The sequence below is a fragment of the Leopardus geoffroyi genome, chromosome B3, assembly GCF_018350155.1.
Source record: "Leopardus geoffroyi isolate Oge1 chromosome B3, O.geoffroyi_Oge1_pat1.0, whole genome shotgun sequence".
NCBI lineage: Eukaryota > Metazoa > Chordata > Mammalia > Carnivora > Felidae > Leopardus > Leopardus geoffroyi.
Genome location: NC_059337.1, coordinates 110,227,087 through 110,239,819, shown reverse-complemented (window position 1 = coordinate 110,239,819; position 12,733 = coordinate 110,227,087).

The following is a 12,733-nucleotide window of genomic DNA, read 5'->3' as shown; positions in this document are numbered from 1 at the left end:
AGTTTTTTTTCAAGTGAGGTATTGAGCTATTTTAGAATCTTCCATTATTCAAATACATTTTCTTTCAGTGACCAAAAGGCAGGAATCTATCTAGAATAAGGGATGTGAGGAGATAGAAAAGTTAAAAGCTACAATGAATACTCCAAAAAGAGAGAAAGGGAGAGAGCACACAATGTTAGTTTGTTGTAAAGAGGATTAACCGTAATAACTACAACGTATTGAATATTTCCTATCTCCCAGGCACTGTTAAGCTTTTTACATAAGTAAGCTCTTTGTTCTTCACAAAACCCCTATGAGGTGAGCATTATTACCTGTTCCGAGATCACACGACCAGCAAGTAACAGCGCTGGGAATTGAACCCACTTCTACTTGTCTCTAAGGTTTATCTCCTAATCACCATACACGCTGCCTTGAGTACAACATATATTGGAGATGGAATTCTGTAAGCACAATGACATGGCTCAGACTCACATGGGAAGTAGAGAATAAGAGTTTAATAGTTTACAACTCAAAATGGAAACCAGGAAGAAAATTGGGGAGGTGATAGATGAAACTCTGTAAATGAGCCCCAAAATCTAGCTAGAAATTCTTAGCACCTGTCTGGTATCTTGGGCAACAATACCTGCCTTAGACAAAGTAACATAATCAGTCTGTAAGCAACCAATAAAACCAATACAAAAGCTGAGTACTGAAGTTGCAGAGACATTGATCAGAAAGATTCGTAAAACGTTTTGCATAAGTCATAAAACTTCGATATATTGCTGCAATACGTGACTTTCTTGAGAAAGTCTAGCAGAGCTGACTGTCAAACTAGAATCCTGTCGCGTGCTCATTAGACCCATGTGCCAAAATGTTTTATATGTCATAAGAAGGATGATAATTTCTTGGCGATAATTCCAAAGTTTAAGAAGTTGAAATAGTGCCTACTGAGGATCTGAAATTATTTTTGTGAGTAACAAATGTAAGATGTGGGATCTCAGGTTGTAAGTTTGCATCCCATGCTGGGTAGAGAGATTACTTAAAAAACAAAACCTTACAGGGTGCCTGCGTGGCTCAGTGGGTTAAGTGTCCTGACTTGGGCTCAGGTCACGATCTCGCGGTCCGTGATTTCAAGCCCTGCCTCAGCCACTGTGCTGACAGTTCAGAGCCTGGAGCCTGCTTCAGATTCTGTGTCTCTTTCTCTCTCTATCCCTCCCCCACTCATGCTCTGTCTCTCTCTCTCTCTCAAAAATCAATAAGCATTAAAAAAATGAATAAATCTTAAAAGAAAAACAAAACAAATGCAAGATGCTGGACATGAAAGGCCACTTTAGTATTGGTAGTGAATTATGATAGTTGTAGTCTTTTTTCTGCCCAGTAGATATTTTCTCCCTGTTTTCTTGTGGAGAAATCCCACAGATAAGGCTGATTCCATAAAGCCTTTTCACCAAGCATACACCACATATACCACCACCACCACCACCACCTTAAGGGTAAACAGATGGTGCATGGGGTGTCTGGGTAGCTCAGTTGGTTAAGGACCCAAACTCCTGGTTTTGGCTCAGGTCATGATCTCACAGTTCATGAGTTCAAGCGCCACGTCAGGATCTGTGCTGTCAGCACGGAGCCTGCTTGGGATTCTGTCTCCTTCTCTCTCCGCCCCTCCCCTGCTCACTCTCTCTCTCTCTCTCTCAAAAATAAATAAATAATCGGGGACGCCTGGGTGGCTTCGTCAGTTAAGTGTCCGACTTCGGCTTAGGTCACAATCTCGTGTTTTGTGGGTTCAAGCCCCGGATTGGGCTCTGTGCTGACAGCTCAGAGCCTGGAGCCTTCTTCAAGATTCTGTGTCTCCCTCTCTCTCCAAACCTCCCCTGCTTGCACTCTGTCTCTCTCAAAATTAAATAAACATTAAAAAATAATTAAAAAAAATAAATAATCATTAAAAAAACAAAAACAAAAACACAGGGATTGGCCACATGGAGGGACCTAGCTGGGGCAGTCACAATCCTCTTCGGGACATTTGCCAACCATATTGAAGGAAAGGCATTTTCTGTTATTGGGCTCTCCAGCTTTGAGGAAATATAAGCCAAAAGCTACATATGGCCAACTCTGTCACCTGCCTATCTGAGATGTAGAAAAAGCCTAATGAGAACAAAGCCAAACACAGCAAGAAGGACATGCTGAAAGTAGGTGTATGACAGCACTCCAATGACATCATTTGAAACCCTGAATCTAGCTGTAGTTAAAGCTGGAGGCAATCTTGTGTTGCCCAGTTACACAGCCAACAGAAGTCCGTTTGTGTTTAGTTTAAGTTAGGTGTCCACTCCTTGCAAAAAAAAGAGAACCCTGGCCATAGGTACATTACAAATATATACTATAAAGACAGCAATACCCAGATATTACTATAATCTCAGGCACCTGCATCTCAAGAGTCCATAAACTCTGGCAAATGTACCAGAGCCTTTGTTAGGTAGGACGAAGCACAACTCCATCATGATGGCACTAATTTAAAATTTTTCTTTTATCCTGGAATGGATCATGCATACAAAAGGCTAAAAATGTATCTGCACAATTTGGAGAATACTAATAAAAGGAACATCTGTCCAATAACCCCCAGATTAAGAAATAGAAAATCACTTTGTGTCCTTCTCCAATTGTCTGAGAGACAAATGTCTATTATTTGGGTTTGTGTTTCTTTAGTCTATACAAATGAAACTATATTGTGTTTTTTTTTCTGACTTGAATTTTTCTCTCAGCATTTTGTTTTTGAGAATCGTCTATGTCAACCTACAGAAAGAAGTTAATTAGTTTTCACTGTTATGTAGGTATTCTATTCTGGGAACATTGAGCAATTTACTTACCTATCTTACTATAGAAGGACACTTGGGTTTCCCAGTTTTTTCGATCACAAACAATGCTGTTATGGTCATTTTTGTACATGCTTTTAGGGCACATGTGTAAGAGATGCCTTCAGCTGTACTTAGGAGTGGAAATGGTGGCATGCTGGTTATACTTGTGATCTCTTTTTCTGGAAAATGCCAAATTACTTTTCAAAACAGTTGTAGTAATTTAGACTCCTACCAGCAATGTATCCAAGTTCTGATTGTTCCACATATTCTTCCCAATGCCTGATATTAGCCAACTTAAAATTTTTGCCAGTCTGGATGTAGTGAAATAGTATCTTTGTTGGGCTTCAATTTTCATTTCCCTGATTATAGTTTGAACAAATTTTTATATGGTTATTAGCCATTGGTTTCTTCTTTGATGAAATGCCTGTTTGTGTCTTTTGTTTTTTGTATTAGATTGTCTTATTAACTCACAATCTTATATTTATTCTGATTACTAATATTTTGTGGGTTTTATTGACATCTCAGAAGGCCCACCACATGGAAGTTTTGCAGTAGGGGAGTTGCAGTGGGCTCAACTCTGAATACAAGGACAAGTGGAGCAGGACAGAGGTCAGTGGATGGAAATTTACTAAGAACAAACATGGGGGTAAAAGGGATTCTTGCCAGATCACCTCAACAAGGATTCTTGCTGAAGGTAGGTCAGGATGATAAGATAGCAAGGGTGCAGGATGAGGAATCTGATCCAATGTTGAGGGTGATCAAATACCAAGGGTAGGAGATTTTTCACTAAACTGACTAATCAAAATTCTTGCTACAACTGGACTAAGCTGCCAAGAACACAGCCCAAGGTTGGGCCCAGTTGAGAAGAGGGCTCAAGGAGTCTGACTCAGGCTTGGTGTAGGAGAGTCTCTGTCAGTGGCTGTGATGTCTGTCTCTTGACGTGACAGTTAAAATATCAGCTTTTTCTAGCCTCACATTGTGAAAATCTAAGGTTGTTTCATGCTAACTTTCCTTGTTATCCTGAACTAGCAACAATTAAAACTGCAATGTTGAGGGACGCCTGGGTGGCTCAGTCGGTTAAGCATCTGATTCTTGATCTCAGCTCGGGTCACAGTCTCATGGTTCATGAGCTCGAGCCCTACATCGGGCTGTATACTGTCAGCATGGAGGCTGCTTGGGATTCTCTCTCTCCCTCTCTCTCTGTCTCTCCCCCTGCTTGCACGCTCACTCTTCTCTCTCAGAATCAATAAATAAACTTAAAAAAATGCAATGTTCAAACTACAGGTTAAAAGCCTACGGTCTTCCAATTGCAGTTCATCTTTCATCAACAATTTTAGTGTCGGGCAGCCACTTTTATTCTTACTGACTAGCCTAGGGCATGAATCTGTAATAACAGCTTCGAAGACAATGGAATGGCCATGCTCCAAATGAATCTCAAAATACAGGCACATCCCATTGTTTGGAAGTCTGCATTATGCCACTTCACTTATATGGGAGACCTACAATAGTATCTGTCTTTGCTAACTGAAAGAAATCGAAATGGGACTTTCATTTTAGGCCATTTTGGGTTATGAAAGTTTTCATAAGGAACACTCTACTTTCAGGTAGCAGTGCGGGGGTGGGGAGGGGAACCTGTAATGGGGTTTGTCCTGTTACCGGATGTGGGTGTGTCAGAGTAGGTGTTGAAATGAAAAGCAAATAGATTTGGGCCAAAGAATGCTAACACTTCTCCTCCTCAATGGTAATCTGACTATCCAGTAATGCCTCCTTATTGTATTTGGCAATGTTGAACTACCTGAAGGTTAAGAAGTCCTCTCACCCTTTTTTGAAAGTCACATACTGCAGGGAACCACCCTTTGGGGCACAAGACAGGTAAGGTGCCTGCCTTGTTTACATAGGACACTGCCAGACACAGACGCTCCAAATTCCCACTTTTCGCCTCATGAGTGACTAGCTGAACTAATTTTGTCCTTACTGATTAATGGGAATAAAATGATATTAAGCAAACCCTGGTTAAGCTTCTTTCTGTCCCCAAGGACACTGAACTTTGGCTCGCCCTGATGCTGAGTCAGCAGGCAGCCAGCCCCCTCCTTAAGGGCAAGTTCCTGGAAAGAGGCTGGTCTCTGGGTAAAATATTCTCTCCATCTCCTGTCCCCATACCCGGTTCTCTCTACCTTTGTTCACTTGCTGTATAAAAGAAAAACACTTTTTGCCCAACTTTTGAGATGCTTGCAAGCCTTATGGTGAGGGATTCTCCTTACTGTAGCGGCCCCACCCCCCACCGGATACTTGTTGCAGATTGGTTTTTCCTCTGACATAATCTGTCTTTGAATATGGTATTTTTAAAATATATATTTTTTATTTTAGAAAGGGAGAGAGAGAGTACAGGTGAGGGAGAAGGAAGAGGAAGAGGGTGAGAGAGAAGGTGAGAGACAGAGAGAGAGAGAGAGAGAGAGAGAGAGAGAGACCCAAGCAGGCTCCATGCTCAGTGCAGAGCCTGATGTGGGGCTCGATCCCATGACCCTGGGATCATGACCCGAGCCAAAATCAAGGGCAGGACCTTCAACCAATTGAGCCAGTCAGGCACCCCTAATATGACATTTCTTAAACTGATTTCCCATTATTTCATCCTAGATAGGTATTTTCTGAGTATCTCGCACCTGCCATCTCCTTTCTTTCCATTGCCACTGCTCTTGTCCAGACCCTTATTAACCTTATTCTGGCCCATTATGTACTGATCTCCTCAGCCTCCAATTTTATTTACCTTTTCATATTGCTACTAAGTCTATCTTCCTAAAGATTATTCCTCCAATTCTTTTTTTTTGCTCCTTTTTTGCCTAAGAATAAAGTCCAAATTCCTTAGTGTAGCATTTGTTTTTCTACAGCAAGGACTAACCTCATCTCTTCCTCCCATGAACCCTACCAGCTGTTTCTAAAACCTGCCTTTTTTCTCCAGTCTCATTGTGTTGTCCATTTACTTTTTCTGTACCTCCAATGTTTTTCCTCCCAAATCCTCCCTTCCCTGAATTCCTTTTCTTTTCTTTTCTCTATTATTTATTTATTTACTTACTTACTTAAGACAGAGAGGGAAAGAGCATGAGCAGGGGAGAGGGGCTAAGGGAGAGAGAGAATCCCAATCAGGCTCCCCATTCAGCATGGAGCCTGACTCAGGGCTCTATCCCACAACTCTTGGACCATGACCTGAGCCCAAATCAAAAGCTGGAAGTTCAACTGACTGAGCCACCCAGGTGCCCTAGGCCCCTCCCTGAGTTTTTATCCAATACAAATGCTATTCCTTCCCTGTTTGGGAATCAATCTCTTCCATTATTATTCCCCTGACACTATGTCTGTACCTTCATTAAAGCATTTAAGATAGTTGTTGTTTTAAAAATTTTTTTTTAAGTTTATTTATTTATTTTGAGAGAGAGGGAAGGCAGGGCAGAGCAGGCTCTGTGCTGACAGCAGATGTGGGTTCAAACCCATGAACAGTGAGATCATGACCTGAGCCAAAACCAAGAGTTGGACGCTTAACCGACTGAACCACCCAGGTGCTCCTAAACTAGTTGTCTTTTATTACAGCAACTTGTATACATTTTAAAATCTGTCCTTCTAGATTATAAGCTTTTTGAAGGCAAGACAGTATCTTATTCCTCTGTGTATCCTCTCTGGTCCTTAGCCTAATACCTCACACTTGGAAAGCACTCAATATTCGTCTTGTTAATTAAAACAAATGGAAAACTATTCTATTTCCTTTGTGGTTCCATGTAACATTTTGTGTAATGTATGTTTATCATCTCTAATGACCAACTGAATATAATGTGAGCGTTCAGGACTCAGAAGTCAATTGAATGTTGTTTACTATAAGGCAGAAGATAGACTCTCCTAAATATAATAGTAATAAGAGAATAACAAAGACTGATCCAGCCATTCTGAGAGTTCTTGGAAGGCAAGACAGCATAATGTGTTAAGAGTGTGGGTTCTGGTTTCAGATGTCTGAAACCAGGTTGTACCACTCACTAGCTGTGTGACCTTGAGCATATTCCATGTTTCCGAGCCCCAATTTTTCTTTTGTAGGATGAAGACAGAAAGATCTGGGGTGACTGGGTGGCTCAGTCATTGAGCATCTGACTCTTGATTTGGCTCAGGTCACGATCCCAGGGTCATGGGATTGAGTCCTATGTCTGGCTCCACAGTGAACATGGAGCTTACCTAAGATTCTCTCTCTCTCTCCCTCTGCCCCTCTCCCCTGCTCATGCTTTCTCTTCCTAAAATAAAAATTAAAATTTTTTAAATGTTTCTTTATTTTTGATAAGGAGAGAGACAGAGCAGAGGAGGGGCAGAGTGAAAGGAAGACAGAGAATCCGAAGTCAGATGCTAAACCAACTGAGCCACCCAGGTGCCCCTGTCTCAAATAAAGGTTTTTTTAATTCTTAAAAAAAAGAGAGAGAGAGATGGGCTTCTGGGTGGCTCAGTCATTTGAGGGTCCAACTCTTGATTTCAGCTCATGTCATGATCTCATGGTTTGTGAGTTTGAGCCCTATGTCAGGCTCTGTGCTAATAGTGTGGAGCCTGTTTGGGATTCTCTCTCCCTCTCTCACGACCCTCTCCCACTTACACTCTCTCTTTCTCTCTCTCTCAAATAAATATGGTTAAAAAAAAAAAAAAGGATAAGTGACTTTGGAGTGAGGGCATGTGGGCCATGGTAGGAGAGACAGGCATGGGTAGGATGATGAAAACCTCATACGTGAATACCGTCTGGTTTCCCTCACTCTCTCTGTCGAAGTCCCCTCAACTTGCAAACATCGTGGCGGGGAGGGAGAAGAAAACAAAAAGCCAGGTACGTTGCCAACCAGGCTCTGTGAGACCAAAGTTCTGAGGAAGCTAGGCCTCAATCACCTATTTTTTTTTGCCTGCGCTGGACAACCTGAATTTAGTTTGTCGTGAATCCCCAAGTAAAATTTGAACTTTATCCTGAAGGCAATGGGGAAAAGCGGAAGGATTTTAAGCAGGACAGGACTGGGATCAACTTCGCCTTTCAGAAAGCAGCTGCGAAAGCAGCGTGGGGAAGAGATTCGAGGGGTGGCGAACGCTGGCAGAGGTACGATGAAGACAGTGCGCTGTCTGAACATGCTGAGTTGGAGAACACGATGCGTATTTGAATAGTGATGTTAAGATGACAGTAAGAGGTGGGATTCAGCTCTTTAAATAAAAGTTCCAAGGTATATTTTGCCCTCAGCGCACCCTCAGTACGATTTCATGTAACTACTACAATTATATGTTTGTAGTTGTTAATTCACTTGACAGTTTAAAAATTTCTTACCTATACTATGTCATTTTAGCCTTTCCATGATCCTGTAAGGTAGACAGAACTGCTGGTCCTCCCATTTTGCAGTGAGGATTTATGCCTCTGAGATTAGAAGTGATTCATTTGTCTAAGATCACAGAGGAAGTCAGGGCAGGGCCACGCCCTGAACCCAGCTCCAGGAGTATGCTCTCTCAGTGGGGAACTGCACGCACTCGCAGTAACCCATCAACTCTCATTCAGCGTCTACCCCACTCTTAGCACTACTTTAGCGGAAATAAAAAAGAACTAGACAATCAGCACAGAGACAACAGCACTGATTGCTGGCAAAGTTGTAGACCAGCAGTCAGATCTGGCTTCCGGTTCTAATTCCACCTCTAACCACCTGTTTGATTGTATTTTATTTGAAGATAACAGAAACCCATTTCAAATGAACTTCAAGAGAAAGGGGAATTGACTGGTTCATGAAATCAAAGGAAGGTGTGAAGAGTCCAGGATCAGGAAAGGTGAGGCTGCAGAGACAGCTCTTGGGAACAAGTGGAAAGGGGAGGCTTGAACCTTGTCAGGAGTCTTCAAATTTGATTTTTTGTTTCTGTTGCTGTCTGTGTGGCAGTTTCACTTTCTCCCTGCTGCTAACTAGCTTTCTCTAAAGGAAGAAATATGTCTACTATGTTTCTGATTTTAGAAGTGAAAGCTTTAGCCAGCCGTTGGAGAGAGATCACTCCAATCCTTCATGGGACTCAAGTAAGAAAGTGTCAAGGACACATCCCCAAAGGCAAGGGAATTAAAGCAAAAATGAACTACTGGGACCTTATGAAGATAAAAAGCTTCTGCACAGCAAAGGAAACAGCCAACAAAACTAAAAGGCAACCAACAGAATGGGGAAAGATATTTACAAATGACATATTGGACAAAGGGCTAGTATCCAAAATCTATAAAGAGCTCACCAAACTCCACACCCGAAAAACAAATAACCCAGTGAAGAAATGGACAGAAAACATGAATAGACACTTCTCTAAAGAAGACGTCCGGGGGGCGCCTGGGTGGCGCAGTCGGTTAAGCGTCCGACTTCAGCCAGGTCACGATCTCGCGGTCCGTGAGTTTGAGCCCCGCGTCAGGCTCTGGGCTGATGGCTCAGAGCCTGGAGCCTGTTTCCGATTCTGTGTCTCCCTCTCTCTCTGCCCCTCCCCCGTTCATGCTCTGTCTCTCTCTGTCCCAAAAATAAATAAACGTTGAAAAAAAAATTAAAAAAAAAAAAAAAAAAAAAAAAAAAGACGACGTCCGGATGGCCAACAGGCACATGAAAAGATGCTCAACGTCGCTCCAACATCGCAGGGAAATACAAATCAAAACCACACTCAGATATCACCTCACGCCAGTCAGAGTGGCCAAAATGAACAAAACAGGAGACTAGAGATGCTGGAGAGGATGTGGAGAAACGGGAACCCTCTTGCACTGTTGGTGGGAATGCAGATTGGTGCAGCCACTCTGGAAAACAGTGCTGGAGGTTCCTCAAAAAATTAAAAATAGACCTACCCTATGACCCAGCAATAGCACTGCTAGGAATTTACCCAAGGGATACAGGAGTACTGATGCATAGGGGCACTTGTACCCCAATGTTTATAGCAGCACTCTCAACAATAGCCAAATTATGGAAAGAGCCTAAATGTCCATCAACTGATGAATGGATAAGAAATTGTGGTTTATATACACAATGGAGTACTACGTGGCAATGAGAAAGAATGAAATATGCCCCTTTGTAGCAACATGGATGGAACTGAAGAGTGTTATGCTAAGTGAAATAAGCCATACAGAGAAAGACAGTTACCATATGTTTTCACTCTTATGTGGATCCTGAGAAACTTAACAGAAACCCATGGGGGAGGGGAAGGGAAAAAAAAAAAAAAAAAAAAGGAGGTTAGAGTGGGAGAGAGCCAAAGCATAAGAGACTCTTAAAAACTGAGAACAAACTGAGGGTTGATGGGGGGTGGGAGGGAGGGGAGGGTGGGTGATGGGTATTGAGGAGGCACCTTTTGGGATGAGCACTGGGTGTTGTATGGAAACCAGTTTGACAATAAATTTCATATACTGAAAAAAAAATTTAAGAAAATTAAATTAAAAGAAAAAAAAAAAGAAAGCGTCAAGGAACCTATTGCTCCCCTGGCCCAGGAAAAGGTGAGTGTCTAACCTGTGGTTACTGGAGGAATCAATTCCACAGAGTGCTAGCAAGATTAACTTAGGTGTTCGTTTTCTTAAGTACTTTATGAAAGACATGAGCCTTGAATATGGGCATTATTATATAGCTAGGGAGAAGGAAAGAAAACCAGAGTTTCACCTAGAGAAGGAGGTTTGGAGTTGTTGACGTGGGTGGCCTATGAATAAAAGACAAGCCTGATTGGAGGGGAGGCCGCATCCTTGTTCCCACAGAAAATCACATTGGATTGCCAAAGGAGGAACTGAGCATGATGACAGGTCTAAAAGGTAAACACAGGATCAGCGCTCTTGGGTGGCTCAGTCAGTTAAGCGGCCAACTTCAGCTCAGGTCATGATCTCGTGCTCCGTGAGTTTGAGCCCCGTGTTGAGCTCTGTGCTGACAGCTCAGAGCCTGGAGCCTGCTTCGGATTCTGTGTCTTTCCCTCTCTCTGCCCTTCCTATGCTCATGCTCTATCTCTCAAAAATAAATAAAAAAATGTTTAAAAAAATTTTTTTAAATAAAATGAAATAAAAGGTAAACACAGGGGTGACTGTCTGACTCTGGATTTTGGCTCAGGTCATGATCTTGAAGTTGGTGAGGTTGAACCCTGTGTCAGGCTCTGTGCTGACAGCATGTAGCCTGTTTGCAGTTCTCTCTCTTCCCCTCTCTCTCTCTGTCCTTCCCCAACTCTCTCTCTCTCAAAAATAATAAAATAAAACTTATAAACTGAAAAAAAAAATAATAAAAGGTAAACACAGGGCACCTGGGTGGCTCACTTGGTTAAGCGACTGACTCTTGATTTTGGCTCAGGTTATGATCTCACAGTCATGGGATTGAGCCCTGTGTCAGACTCTGAGCCCAGCATGGAGCCTGCTTAAGCTTCTCTCTCTCTCTTTCTCTCTCTCTCTCTCTCCTTCTGTTCCTTGCTGCTTGCGGGTGTGAACACATTCTCTCTCTCAAAATAAATAAAATTTAAAATTAAAAAAAATTTTTGAAGCATTTAATAAAAGGTAAACACAGAATTTGTTTTCGTTGAAGCAGCTGTTACAGGTTTCTTGTATAAATTCAACTGTGACTCTGAAACTCTCTTGTGTAACATAGACCTTCAATCATTTCTTAGAATGCTCCTTCCTTGTCAACTGAACTTGGCTTAGAGTTGTGGCAGTGGGAATAAAGAAGAATGGGTGACAGAATTCAGAGAAGGAAAACTCGAGAGATAATACTCAGTCACCTAATCTGGGAGCCTATAAAAAAGATGACGGCTCTTGATAGCACCCTCAGTGACTATTTGAACATAAGTATATTGGAAAGCAGGAGAAGTGTCTTAATAACATTGTATCTCCAGGAATCTGGCATAGTTGGTACTTAATTTACAAGATTAATAAACTGCATGACTCTCATATAATGAGATTAATATAATGGCTTCTAAGCCTCTTCTAGCAATGCAATTCTTTGAATCCATTTCCAATTCTGATCTTAAAACTCTTCAAAGTCCTCAAATACCCACATACAAAAAAACTTGTTTTTTAATTTTTTTAATGTTTATTTATTTTTGAGACAGAGAGAGACAGAGCATGAGCAGGGAGGGGACAGAGAGAGAGGGAGACAAAGAATCCAAAGCAGGCTCCAGGCTCTGAGCTGTCAGCACAGAGCCCGATGCAGGGCTGGAACCCATGAACTGTGAAATCATGACCTGAAATGAAGTTGGACGTTTAACCAACTGAGACACCCTGGCACCCCAAAACTTGTTTTTTAAAAGGTTAGGATGGCAAATTTTATGTTACATATTTTTTTTAATGTTTATTTATTTTTGAGACAGAGAGAGACAGAGCATGAACAGGGGAGGGTCAGAGAGAGGGAGACACAGACTCTGAAACAGGCTCCAGGCTCTGAGCTGTCAGCACAGAGCCCGACGCGGGGCTCGAACTCACGGACCGTGAGATCATGACCTGAGCCGAAGTTGGACGCCTAACCGACTGAGCCACCCAGGCGCCCCTTATGTTATGTATTTTTGGCCACAATAAAAGCCCCAAAAAGTTAGGCTGTTGATTCTACTGTACTTTCAAAAACCTACATTTGAAAATATACCAGTTGTGGCAAGATGACAGCATAGGGCAATCCTGCACTCACCTCCTCCCTCCAAAACACCAAATCTACAGCTACATACGGATCACTTCTCTCTGAAAAAGATCCGAAAAGTAGATGGACTGCTTCTCCACAAAAAAAAGATAAAAAGACAAGTAGGGGAGGTAGAGACACAGTCCTGGCAAAAACCTCATTCCCAGCTCAGCGATGCACGAGGCGGGGGAATCTCACCTGTATGGTACTTCTCCCAGAGGAGTGAGGGGCTGGTGTTCCCATCAGGCGCCCCAACTCCTGGGATCTGCCCCAGGGAGATGAGCCTTCAGA